Genomic DNA, 13,130 nt, shown 5'->3' with positions numbered 1-13,130 from the left:
TATCTCAGCGCAGGTGAGTGGGCATTGCTAAAGTCTCGAAAGTATGGTCATTAGGGACCGTGTTATCCATATGTTCGCTATTCAGTTGTTCTAATCGAAGACTTTACTGCTTTGGCTTTGGTAGACGACTAGGCTTATTTACCGTAGTATAGTTAAGCTTGTAGTCCGGGATCAACTTCTTGCAGAAGTGCCTGTTTTGAGCTGTCAAGAAAATATAAGAAAATATAATTACAACAGGAACGTCTTGAGGTGGTGACGTTCTTTACGAAAAGTTGCACGCTCATGAAACTTTTATTTATTTCGCAGGTCATAGTGATGTTTTTCTCCAAAGTTCAATATTAGCCCGAGGGAGGAATACAAACGAGCTTATAACATGAAAAATCACGAAAAAAAAAAAACACGTTGAAAACTCTTAGCAAAACCGCTGAATTCTGGCTTATCTCAGACCTTAAGTTCTGGCATTTTTTTCTGCCGCTTGTAAGTATAGGAATGCAGTGATGATAAAAGAACAAAACGAACGTGACACATTTTTAAGATACTAGTCTCCCTCACTATTTTCCCTTCGAATAATAAATAATATTGCCTAAATATTTGCAAAACAATCCCGACAGTACAAAGCACAGAGCAGTAAGAAAAAGAGAGCGGGAGAATTGAAAGAATAAAGGTAAGTGAGGCGGCAAATAACGGATCATTATAAACCTAAAAAGTAGATTGAAAGAGTAAATATGGGAACTGAAACAGCAAGAAAAATGCCCTGAAAAATTGACGAGCAGAGTGGTTGGGAGGAGGTTAACGCAGTAGGAAAATGAAACGCGAAAGAAAAAAAGACTGCGTAAATGAGGAGGAAAAAACATAAACATGTTAAATTTATGTGCTGATGTAATAAAATTGAGGGAGATGTGTCTTGATGAATGAGTAAAGAAACACGCGAAATGTATGATCATGTAAAGTTGCCGTCAGAAGTAGTAGGATGAAAGGTGACCTTGCACTTGAGCTAATAGTGGCTCATTTGTTTGGCCTTAAAATATTTGAAAAATGTTGCTGAAGATATGTAGGATGCCTTTCCAGTTTCATTTGTAATGATGTTCTAAGAAGTTATGGTGGTAAGCCGTGCATGGCAGACAGAAGTAAGGAAAAAAATTGATCAGCTGGCATGAACGTTTCGCAGTATTGTAGAGGGAAAGCGCTGCGTAGAAAGTAACTCCGAAATAATGCAGGCGACGTACCTTTGGCGCATGATTTCATGCATTCCCAACAGCTTGTAAATTGGTTTTCATTGCCTCGGCATCCTCCGTAGACGAATCCTTTGCAATAGCCTCGTTTATGATCAAAGTACCATCGCGGCATATAGGCTTTACATGGTCCTGGATCTGGCCTTTTAAAACAAAATGACTAGGCCGATGTACAGCTGCAAAGAAGGCCAAGGTGGAATAAATATAATCTGAAGGAAACATTACTATAGATTATTTTAACAAGGTAAAGAAATCTAGGAAATGCGGAAAGGATATATGTATAAACGATCAGATGATAAAATTCGAACGCTCTACGCAATATTTGCGTTACTTACCTGTTAAATAAATCGTTGTTCAAGATGTACAATGAACAAATTTGTTATAAACGGGGCACTATATACGAAAGAGCTTGCAACAATATCACAGAAATAAAACTGCAAGGACCAAAGAGGATTCTGCAGGCAAGGCTTGACAAACATATCGGTAAATTTTGAACAATGTGACAGACATAGTCAAGAAGCATGTATGGCTGGAAAAACACAGTACAGCGTGCAACATCCGACTAGAGCATGCCTAAGGAGCGAGCAAAAATGTGGCGATATTACAAATATCCTAAATCATGTTAAAGCGCCTATTCTTTAACAAATTCAAAAATAACGGAATATTTGACTTTTGTCTGATTAGGCATATTATGTAATGTGTGACGATTACAAATGGTTAATCTAAAATTGATAACTGATTGCTATGAAAGCTAGAATTTCGGGGTTAGTTTGCGTGCGTGTCAAAACAAGCACGAATATAGGAAAGTAGGCAATATTTTAATCAGAAATGAATAAAATGCAACCATGTCCTAAATTTATTCTTTTTCTGCTGATCTTAAGTGCACGTTCCGCGATGCAAAGGAGCTGCAATCAAGAAATCTAACGGTACAAAAGAATAGAGGTATCCAGACAGATCCCTATAAAAGAAAACCGCCGCTCTGTGGCCTTCCTTTGATGACAAATCTTGTCATCACGTGAGAGCTTATGCTAAGACCGCAGTCTGGAGCATATGGAGTTTGGAGTGTGTACTTTCACACTGCCTGCTTCAACAAGATGGGCTCAATATCCTTACTCCTACACAGCAGAGCAGCCAGCGATTGCCTATTGTTAAACTGGTCTCGGCTCGGCAATTTCAACCCATTGTGAAGAGCGATATCTCATGTCCGGAACAAAATTTTATCAACCACACTACCATACATATGACTGCAGACTTCAATCACTCCGTCGTTTATGGTCGTTGCAGCCACAGAAGCCTAACACCTTCCAAAAGGTAGATTTCTTGCCGCTTTCTTGCACGAGAGATTCATAGACCTGGATTGGACACATTTGGGGATATGAGGTGCTTGACAAGCATAACAGGTTGCTATCTGGTGAGGGAATACACCTTTAAGAGCTCCGGACGTGAATTGCTAAACATGGTCAATGATCTAGATAAATAACTGAGAACAGTGGGCCTGAAGTTGTATACGAAACTGAAGTAGTGTTCAGAAGTCCCGGTAGACAACAGAAGTTTACAGCAGGTATGAGGCGCTGGAAATGCCAAAAGAATAAATCAACAAAGGGTGCGGAATAATCATAGATCCGAAAGAAAATGAACATTGAGAATACGAGGGAGATTGAGAGCATGTGAACGATGCACACAACATTTTAACAACATAAAAAATCACACTATATATATGCTATCTACATCGCAACCGGTTATTGCTTATAGGACAAAAATGTGAATGATACGTTGCTAAGGAAAAAGGTTCAAAATTTATCCGAGGGAAGCGAATAGGGCAACAGAAAAGAAGTATGTTTAACTCCTCTTAAAGAAACAAGGAGACAGGAAAGTGGATCAAAGAAAAAAAAGGGCAAGTGATATTATTGTAGAAATAAAGATATAGACTAAGGTAGTTGTATAATACGAAGACATAAGCCTAGTCCCTAAATCGTGTAAGGCGGATTCTAGATCGGGAGGACGGTAGCAAGGGAGTGAAGAAAGGTACGCGGTCGGAGGAGGAAGCTTGCGGAGTACCGTATGGAGAAAATTGAGCTAATGGAGCGAGAAAGTAGAAGCATTTTTAAGGTGAAAGCCTTGAAACGTTTATACTATCGCCCACAATTCTGTCACACACTTCCGTCACACTATAGCTAATGTTACGTCACATCCGGTTAGACGGCAATTTCAAATAATTTAGTTCGCAAAAGTATGATACATCAAACTGATGACATCATCGACGTAACTCCGTAATTTAGTAGTGATGATATAATAACACTAATTGGTCCATAATTAGTAAAGTATTGGAAACTAATTAAAGTCGTACATGCACCGTGAATCGAGACTCCATCCCTCGGATCACCAGGCAAGTGCTTTAACCAATTGCACCACGCCCGAGATCGTGAAACGCACAAAGTAATTCTCCTTTTCTACAGTGAGGATGATAATAGCGATGACAATGACGCTGTAATTAATAAAAATCACTGTGAAGTTAGTTTATAATTTTATTGAGAGAACACGTGATGCACCGTGTGCACCAGCAACACTGAAGCTTTCGCATTTCTGCAGTGTAGATTGCACAGTGTTGTAGAAATTGTTTTTAGAGAGGACACTCGATCTGATGAATAAATGATAATAAATCGTGACGCGTGACGCAAAAGCATTCACATCGGTACCGAGTAAAAATAAAGGAAACAAATGCCAGCAATGTGAGGCTGTACCCAAAGTGTGGTGGTGGGGCCATCGATTGTTTCCAAACAATGCAAAATGACTCTTAAGTTGAAAGGCGAGCAGTGCATGGCTTGTAAATCACCTGCAAACGACAGATAATGCACCTATCGGCCTTTTGGCGTCAACGCTATGTACTAAATTTTTAATTTTTTTTCTCCGCACGGACGATTATTGGCGAAACGAAGAAACAGTCATTGTCTAACTTATGATGCAAATTTTAGCGCATTGAGTATGCTCCATGCGCATTTCAACTGCAAATGAGTCAGAGTCTGACTTTGTGCATTTGTTTTAAGCATTCAGGACAAAAATACGTATCGTAGTATTCTTCTCCCTGTAACTGTTTCAACTTCAAGACATTTCTGGCATGAGATATGCCTTATACATGTTTTCTTTCAATTATTTTCGCTCTCTCCAAATGTCTTTGCGATCAATACTAGATCGTTTTAATTTACGATTCTAATTATTGCCTTCGATACATCATATTCTGAAGACAACATGTCTTTATGTTTTATTATGTTCTAGTATTCTTTGATATATTATTCGAATGCAATCCATTTTAACACCTTCATTAAATTGTTGCTTCGTAGAATGAAGCCTAAAAAATTAAATCGCTCTAATGTCCTCTAGGACAAAGCATTAAAGCATAAGAATGAAAATTTGTAAAGAGCAAATGTTCACAGTTTGAAACATAAAACGATAAAAATATTGAGCAATTCTAAAATAGGCAACTATTACTGTCTTAGTCGCCAAATTTTCTAAATAATAAATAATGACTTTCAATACACATTAGTATCTTGTTGTGCTGCTACGACAGAGGAGGTTTACCTACATTCTCATCTTGATACCTAATGTATTTATTTACACATTAGTGCATAAAAAAATAGTTCATCACAAACAAGCCTATTTTGGTAAAAGAATGAATATATTTGAGTGTTTGAAGCTACTCCAGCATCTTATGTCTGCACCTGACCGAACGACATCATCATCTGCCAAATGCAGAGCGAAGGCCCTCTTTATATTCCCCCAATTGAACATCTGTTGTGCTAGCTGCATCGATGTAATCCCTGCAAACGTCCTAACATCATCCTTCCATCTAATGTTTTTGCTGGCTGCTGGTACGATTTCGTTCCTTTGGAACACCTTTTGTTATCTTAGTGACCATCGATTTACCTCACTTCGCACTACATACCTAGCCCATGTCAATGTTTTCTTGATTTCGAGGAGAATGTAGTTAACTCCAGTTATTTCTCTGCATCGCCCAGCACGCTTCCTATCGCTTAAAGTTACGCCTTCCATTTTCCGTTCAATAGGTCTCTGAGTTGTCCTCAACTTTAGTAAAACCATTTTTGTTATCCTGCACGTTTCAGACTCGTGGTGTATTACCGGTAAGATGTAGCTGTTATATATTTCCTTGTTTGACGATATCTACAAGCTGCTAGCCATTATCTGCGATTACTTAACAAATGCACTTCATTCTACTCTTAACCTTGTTAGTTCCCTGCTCTGATCCGTACCTGCGGTTTCTACTTTTCTTAAGTATACACAATCGTCCACAACTTTCAAAAACGGACAAAGCGTTAGAATTTTGTTCTATCTTCATCTTTTCATTCCTCTAGCACGACAGCCTATCAAGCCTAGCGGGCACCTGCGGTATTTACTGCATGCATACCCGTATGTACACTTGAAAATATTTTCGTACTTGGTGGTAGCAGTGCGATTTTTACTCGAGCCTCAGCAAAGCGAATGTTTCTTTGCCCACCGGCGCCATTTTGTCATCCATTATTATTTAAGTATAGTATTCAACTTGGGAAAGAGATATTTTACTTTCGTAACAGTTATCGCGTAGGGAGCTACCCAACACACACGGTTAGTAAAGGACCGAGGCGTCAACAAGCTCATCTTCACAAAAATCACAAGGTTAGTTTGGTGTTTTTGATGTATGTGTTCAGAACCAAGTGTACATCTGAAAGCATTCAGTGTACGTTTGACGCATCTCACGCCTCATGTGAAGATTAAACTAGCTTGTTCAGTATATTAAATGGAGAAAAAATATCTGGACTAGCAGAACTTCTTAATGGAGAATATTTGAGCTGGCTTAGGTGACGAGCGATGTTTTCTACTTGGTTGGAATTTATGAGAATGGAATAAAGGGAGCTCATTTCGTCGAAACTTCAAGTTTATCTCTTAGAGTTCTAGCGGTTTCATCAAGCAAAGCTGAAACTACTTCTTTTGTGAGATCTAGGTTCATAGAGCTGGCTTACCGGGAAGGGCATTGATATTGCTAAGATCTATAATTTTTTGGCAAATTAATATCTGTGCATCACAAACCACTCAAACACAATTCAGAACAATGTTTTAGTTTATAGATGAAGGCATTCTTCTCTGCTCAAGAAAAGAAACCATACTACTTCCTCTACCCGTGAATGCACTGTTTACACAGTGCTTCTACAATTTCCCATGCCTACTTGCCTTTGTCTTAGATTGACGGGCAGTACTCAAAATAAATAAATAGAATAATGCAGTACATTTTAATTGAGGACACTACCTTATGCAGCCAGCTAACCAATTTTTTTTTTTGTATATCAGTATCAGAGCACTGTTATACTGTACTTGGATATTGATATATAGATATTTATGCCAGCCGTCCAGAAAATGTTTCGTTTTCGAAAGCAATAAGAGCGTGGCGGAATGCGGAGGACAGGCTCCGCAGCTGCCGACAACTCTCAGAGACCGTAAATAATACTTACTTGTGCATGCTAGCAGACATTCTTTTTTTGTTTTGAACCTGTTACTATTCCCACCGCAACCACCGTAGGTGAAAAGGTGGCACCTGTTAATCCTTTCATTATAAGCCCACATTGGTATGCTTGCTTTGCATGGACCAGTTGCCGGTAGTCCTTGACGGCAGGAAACGTAAGGACGAGTCAGTGAAAAGAATTTACCCCCCAAAATCGGCATTTTACAACAAATGTTCTTCAAATTTTTATATCAGGAATGGCTACCATTTTGTTACAGAAAACTAGAAAAAAGACGACCATCAGCATTTATTTTTAACACTCGTCGGCTTTAGAGGGTTTAACATTACCCAGTCACTCGGGCTAATAGGCACACAGTAGGAGAGGACTTTAACCAGACATTTCGAAAACCTAGAGTTAGTAACATGTCCTGACATTGCAGGAGGTGGTGAATGGTGATGAAACCGCAAACAGGAGACTCTTTCCGGTGAAGATCAAAAGCTGTATGCAACTATTTACGCAGCGTACTTCGAGAAACGCAAACTGCGGCCTGCCAACCTAACCCCCGGAATAACAATTTAGGTACTATGTGCCGCAGCACACTACTTGGAAATCTTCGCGCCAGCAAGACTCCAAACTAGCCGCTTCCTAATCTGCCTCGGGTCTTTCCGACTCACTTCTGTCCGTTTTCCTGTGCTTCTAAAACAACTTCAAAACAATGGCATTGGGGTGGTCATTATCTGCGTCCAAACCTGGTTAACAAAAAAAAAAAAAAAACGTTCATAATACTCTTCGGCTGACCGGAACCTCGAACTCAAGACAATAAAACAATTGTTTTATTGTCTTGAGTTCGAGGTTCCGGTCAGCCGAAGAGTATTCAAAGATAACACATCTGTTATCTTTATCAAGACTCTCTCCCTCACATATGCTTCTCATCTGCTATTTTCTGCCAGTGCGTCTCCGGGTGTGACGCGATCTGTGTACCACTATTATGAAGATGGCAAATCACTGATGGCATTGCATCAGATGGCAAGGGCTGAGGAAATGACCATAAATCATAGCAGGTAATAAATAATCATAGCTCTGCCTGTTGTGCCGCCGATGGATGCAAGGTAATAGGCAGCGACGTGCAGGACCAGAAAAAAGCGCCTCAAGGTTTTTGAAAGTGAGAGGTGCAAAATGCACCAAATATAATATACGTTTGGGGACTCTTCCGTCAGGTGTCGCTACGTCGTTAATCGAAGCCGATCTGTGGATTGGAGGACATTAAACTAAAGAGAACGCTTTCTTCCCAGAAGAGCCAGCGCGGTTTGCCCCCCTCCCACATTACCTAAGAGCATAAAAAGCAGTGCTGGAAACGCTTCCTCCTTCTTGGACCACATTTTTCAGAATTAATAAACAGTGGCAGAGCGTCCCCTTTTCTTTTGTGCTGAATGTTTCATTCGTATTTCCTCGTTTTACGGGAAATATACGCGCTCTTGATGTGATGGTACATGAGACGGAACATTTTGTCTTGTGTCCAAAGGAAATTTTAGTACACCTGACCAATGTGATAAAAACAATTAGTTGTGGTTTAATTCTGGTTAACCCTAGTTGAATTACGATAGCAACGGCGGAAGCTTCTTTCCTTCTACATTATTTCCCTATCACGCCCTATCAGTGCAAGGTGCTACATTATTGGAGACACTTAAGCTCATCCTTTAACAGTATGACGCGAGAGCGTAAGCTATCACTCACATATAAATGAGAAGGGTTCAAAGCTGCTGAGGCGAATGTGGAGCGAAAGCATTTCCGGCCGGTGACCGAGCGTTGTTCATCTTCTTCTTCGCGGCTGTTCAAGGTGAAATGTGACCCTTCCCGGGAGGACGCGATGGATCGAAACCTGGCGCAAAAATAATCCTAATGCTTACACAACAGCACACAATGGCTGGATAGTGTCAGAATTACGTCATATACTGCTCGGCACGTAATGGTGACACACATGTGAGGGAAGATTTTGGCTTGAGCCTTCCAGGCACGGAATATAGGTATGCAAAAATGTGTCCTGGATGTCACATATTATCATACATCTTCGGTTTCTGCGATGAGATCACGGAAAAAACTGTACACAAGCAACCATCAACTTTGTGCAAAGTGCGAGATCAGCCACTTGTCTGTATGCAATATTGGACGCGAATATTACGAAACAAGTCAATTATACATTTACTTCTCCTTTGTGTATTACAGGTAGCCAAACTGCTTCCTTTCGCGTTCAAACCATACAAAAGCCGGGCATGCTGTTTCAAACGAAGCATTTAAATTCATAATTACTGACAAAAACAGAAATGTTTTTCCTTTTTTGTAATACGTCTTTACTTCTTACAGAGACAATATACAGCCTAACATAAAATTAGTGTGCTACTTGAGTAAGAAATAAGGTCATGCGAAATGTAATAGATCTACAGAAGCGTAAAAGAATTTACTTACAGCATGCGAAGAACATCACCACCAAATGAACGACAGCAGTTGGTGAAAACATGGCCTTCACAGAGCGAACTTAGCATAACAGAATGTCACATTCTAGGCAAAGTGCTGCCGAAATGTATCTAATGGCGAGATATATAATGCTTTATTGTGAGCGTTGACCCTGCTTTATTTTGCAGTTACACCGCCATTTACAAAGGAAACACTTTAGGGCGAGTTTTACACACTTTTATTCAACTCTAGGCCAAATCATCGGTAAAATATTTCACCTACGTCGTTTCCAAAAGGTTTCTGGATTGCTTTTCAACGGTTCATTTTACGCTAGAAATGTCTTGACACCAACCCTTTGCGACATCCTAGCCTTAATGAAGTGCAGCAAAAGTGACCATTGTTTAACATCTTGGGCTTTTGTGAGTATAATGTATGCTTAATATTTCACAATATATATATTGTACTGTCATCATCCTGCGTAAGCAAGCATTTGTGATAGTGGCTGCCTTTGTAGCATTCCTGTATCTTAAGATCCTCTGTATAAGGCTTACGACACTTCGCATACAAAGCAGCTACGAAGAAGGATGGACAGTTAGACATGTTGGCATTGTTTTATATTGGAAGGTTAAGATCAAAAGAGACTTAAGACGACCAAGAAGACGACCACACAAATGAGCACTTATTTGGTCCCTCCTGTTCGTCTTACGTCTGTCTTGGCGCTGCGACTTCAAAAGTGGTAGAGCTAAAATACATTACCGTAAACCGTCGCAATCTTCATTTTATTTATTGATGGGGCAGCTGCTCGCACGCACCCTTGTAACTGTGCATGTCCCGCAAGGAACGACGTAATGTTCTGTTTGTTTGAGTGTGGTGTCGTTAATTCCCAGCTACATCATGTTCATCGTCGCACAAGGAAGCAGTGGCTCTCTTGCCACTGCTTCCGAGCATCCGTGGAGATCTCAGTCTCGCTATACAAGGACAATTACGACCTGTTTCACACGAGCCCCGCGTGGAGTAGTCGCTTCTACAGACTCCCAAACAGCATACAGACATCTCCTGCGAGGAACCCTCCCACACTCATCTGCTAAAATATTATCTACTACTCTACCTACCCCTCCCTATCCCTTCACCATCACATGGGTTCCTGGGCACGAGGACATCCTCCGAAATGACCGCGCTCATGCGTTCGCCCGAGAACTAAGTTTCCGGGCGCCGGTGAATGGCCTCCCCAAACCTTCATTATACACGCCCTTCGAACCTCTTGAATACATTACAATTGTTCACTACTAACGTCGTTGCCGTGCCACGTACCCGTCATCACACCATACGCTTTCTCACATCGACAGCATGTACTGGAAACAACTCCAGACACATTCGTTTGGTTTGGTTTGGTAAACCTTTATTTCCCACAGTAGGGGTCCTGGAGGACACTCGGCTAGGCGCCAGGTGTAGAGGGCAGCTCCCACGTTCCCATTTTCCCACATCTTTCACCCCACGGACTTCCCACCATACTGCACCACATGCAACGCCACCCCACCCCTCCTCTATCATTACTTATGAGAATGCCCACATCCCATCCCCGTTCCTCCCGTCAAACACCCCCCCCCCCCCTCGCCCTGGGAGGCTGCCCTTCTAGCCACGCAACCTGCAGATCAGTTGCGGCTGGTCGAGCGGGCTAAGCTAGAAGGAACAGCCAAAGGGCTCCTGAACTAAGAGGTCCTCCTGGGAGTGTTTACATTTTTTTATTTAAATAAAGTTTTTTCTCCTCCTCCTCCTCCTCCTCCTCTTGCCCAGTGTCATCTGCGTGTGCGGCCCGCCCCGCCCCACCTGTACGATTTTCGCGAACAGAGCTTGTAATCAGAGGGAGAGGCAGCAGTCCCGTAACTGTGGCCGCCTTAATGGCCCATCATGGCCCTTGTCTGAGCAGGGCGTTAGCCCCGAATAAAACAATCTGTGGTTTAGGTCTGGTTAAATCTAGATGGAAGCAGACGCTTTTTTTGCCTGCTACATTATTTCCCTATCCCGCCCTGTAAGTGTACAGCGTTACATTATTTGAGACACTTATGCTCAGTCATCAAGGGTATGGCGCGAGAGCGTAAGCTGCCAGCCCACATATAAAGTTCTGCTTTAACCAAGAGACATGGGCGTGCCTGCGTGTACTAGAGGTAACGAGAATGCAAAGGTTTCTGACATGCTGATAGTGATATCACCCTCCTAAGTGGAAGGAGCGACCCGAGTTGGCAGCTCTTTCTCGTGGCATGGTGTAACGTTATTTCAAATATCATGGCGGGCTGATTCTAATGTCACGCTCCCACATGTAAGGAGAGGCCCATGTTGGCGCTCTTTAAGGTACACATTGATACGGAAGGCTCGAGTTGGCTGTGGTAGTGAAGCTTCCGCTTCAAAAACTCATCCGCCTTCCAAATCTGGGAGGGAAAGGCAGCCTTGTAGGGTGCTTCAGATGGGTGATTATATGTTGGTGGGTTATGTGCGGCATTGGGACGCAGCACACACAGGTACAGAGTTTTCTTACAACTGGCAACGGCTAGACTAGTAAATAAATTGCTCGTCTTTCGGTCTTTCTAAGATGGAGATATGGGAGGATTAGTCGATTCGGCTTACCAATAATTACTACACAATGCCCGGAGGTCGTGCACTCACATGCCCCTGTGCTTGTTGGCTGTTCGTTTAATAAGCCTGATAGCTTGATTGGTGCAGATAGGTTCAGGATAGTTTCTGTGCTGAGTTCATTGTTTTGCAAAAACATTCCCAGAACTCAAAGTTCGTGACTTGGGGCGCCGGGAGTTCGTCGACGGGGACGTGGGTTTGTTCAATTTGGCGAGATCTAAAGCGCAAAGAAGTTAAGGATGTAAGAGATACACATTATGCAGCGCTTTTTCTTGATAGTTAATTCTTCCACTTCCATCCACATTGTGAAGACGCACACTGGAAGCTCGGTGTAAAACATCCAGGTGAATTTTAGAAACAGAACACATGTCTTGAATCAAGAGCCTAAAAATGTCGTAATGAAGGATGTTGCTAGGTTTCCTAAGAATGTGCACAGCGATCTTGTCACGAACAACGAAACCTGGTGATATTGATGAAGCGAATGAGAAGTCAAAATACCGAGATGTTTCTCCATGGCTGTTATCGAACGTAAACAGATTGGGACTTTGATAACGATCCTGTGATTTTGACCGCTGAGGTATGTTCTTAGTGTATGAATAGGAGTTGATAATTATTTATTCGGGTAGTCTTTCACACTATGAATTCCTTGCATCTAATGCTCATGAGTATGAGGGCGATAATATAGGCACAGTCGCAACGTGAATAGAGAACTAAGATCCTTAAGACGACCTCCCAGATGGGTGGCAATAAAGCTTTTGTGTATTGCGCATAAAGATGGAGCTCACGTGCTCACGTAATATTTGTGTAGATTAGAAATAATAGTTTTTACCTTTTGGACAGGGTTGCTGGTGCTTGCTTGCTGGTGCTTTGATGCTTTTATAAATCAGTTGCCGCATGCTACATGACATAAATAAGGGCAACGATAAGCTCTTTCAGTCAGCCACACAAACATTACGGAAGCTCAGTGCTACAAAGCTACGGTAAATATGAGAGCAATTTTCTACAGTTTTAGCTCTATTGCATTCAATTGCGTGTTTTGAGTTATTCCCGGACTTAGACATCATGGCTGCTACTTAAGGTGCCATGTACTCTTGCACCGCATACCATTTGATCTCGTGCTGCACAGTAGACGTCGTCGTCATCTCGCGTTGTGCATCAAAACATCATCGTCTTCATCGTCTCAAGGTACGAGAGCAATATGCTATTGCCTCAGCCAATCACACGGCATGTAATACTGCAATACACTCTCGCTCTGTGCAGTAAACAATGGTGCTAATGAAGTTCAATCTGCACCGCTCTTTCATTGGAACCTAGGTAAACACCCGGTGCA

The sequence above is a fragment of the Amblyomma maculatum genome, chromosome 10 (genome assembly GCF_055883805.1).
Source record: "Amblyomma maculatum isolate TAMU_Amacu chromosome 10, ASM5588380v1, whole genome shotgun sequence".
Taxonomy (NCBI): Eukaryota; Metazoa; Arthropoda; class Arachnida; order Ixodida; family Ixodidae; genus Amblyomma; species Amblyomma maculatum.
The sequence above is the reverse complement of the archived record's forward strand: the minus strand, read 5'-3'. Positions refer to the sequence as shown.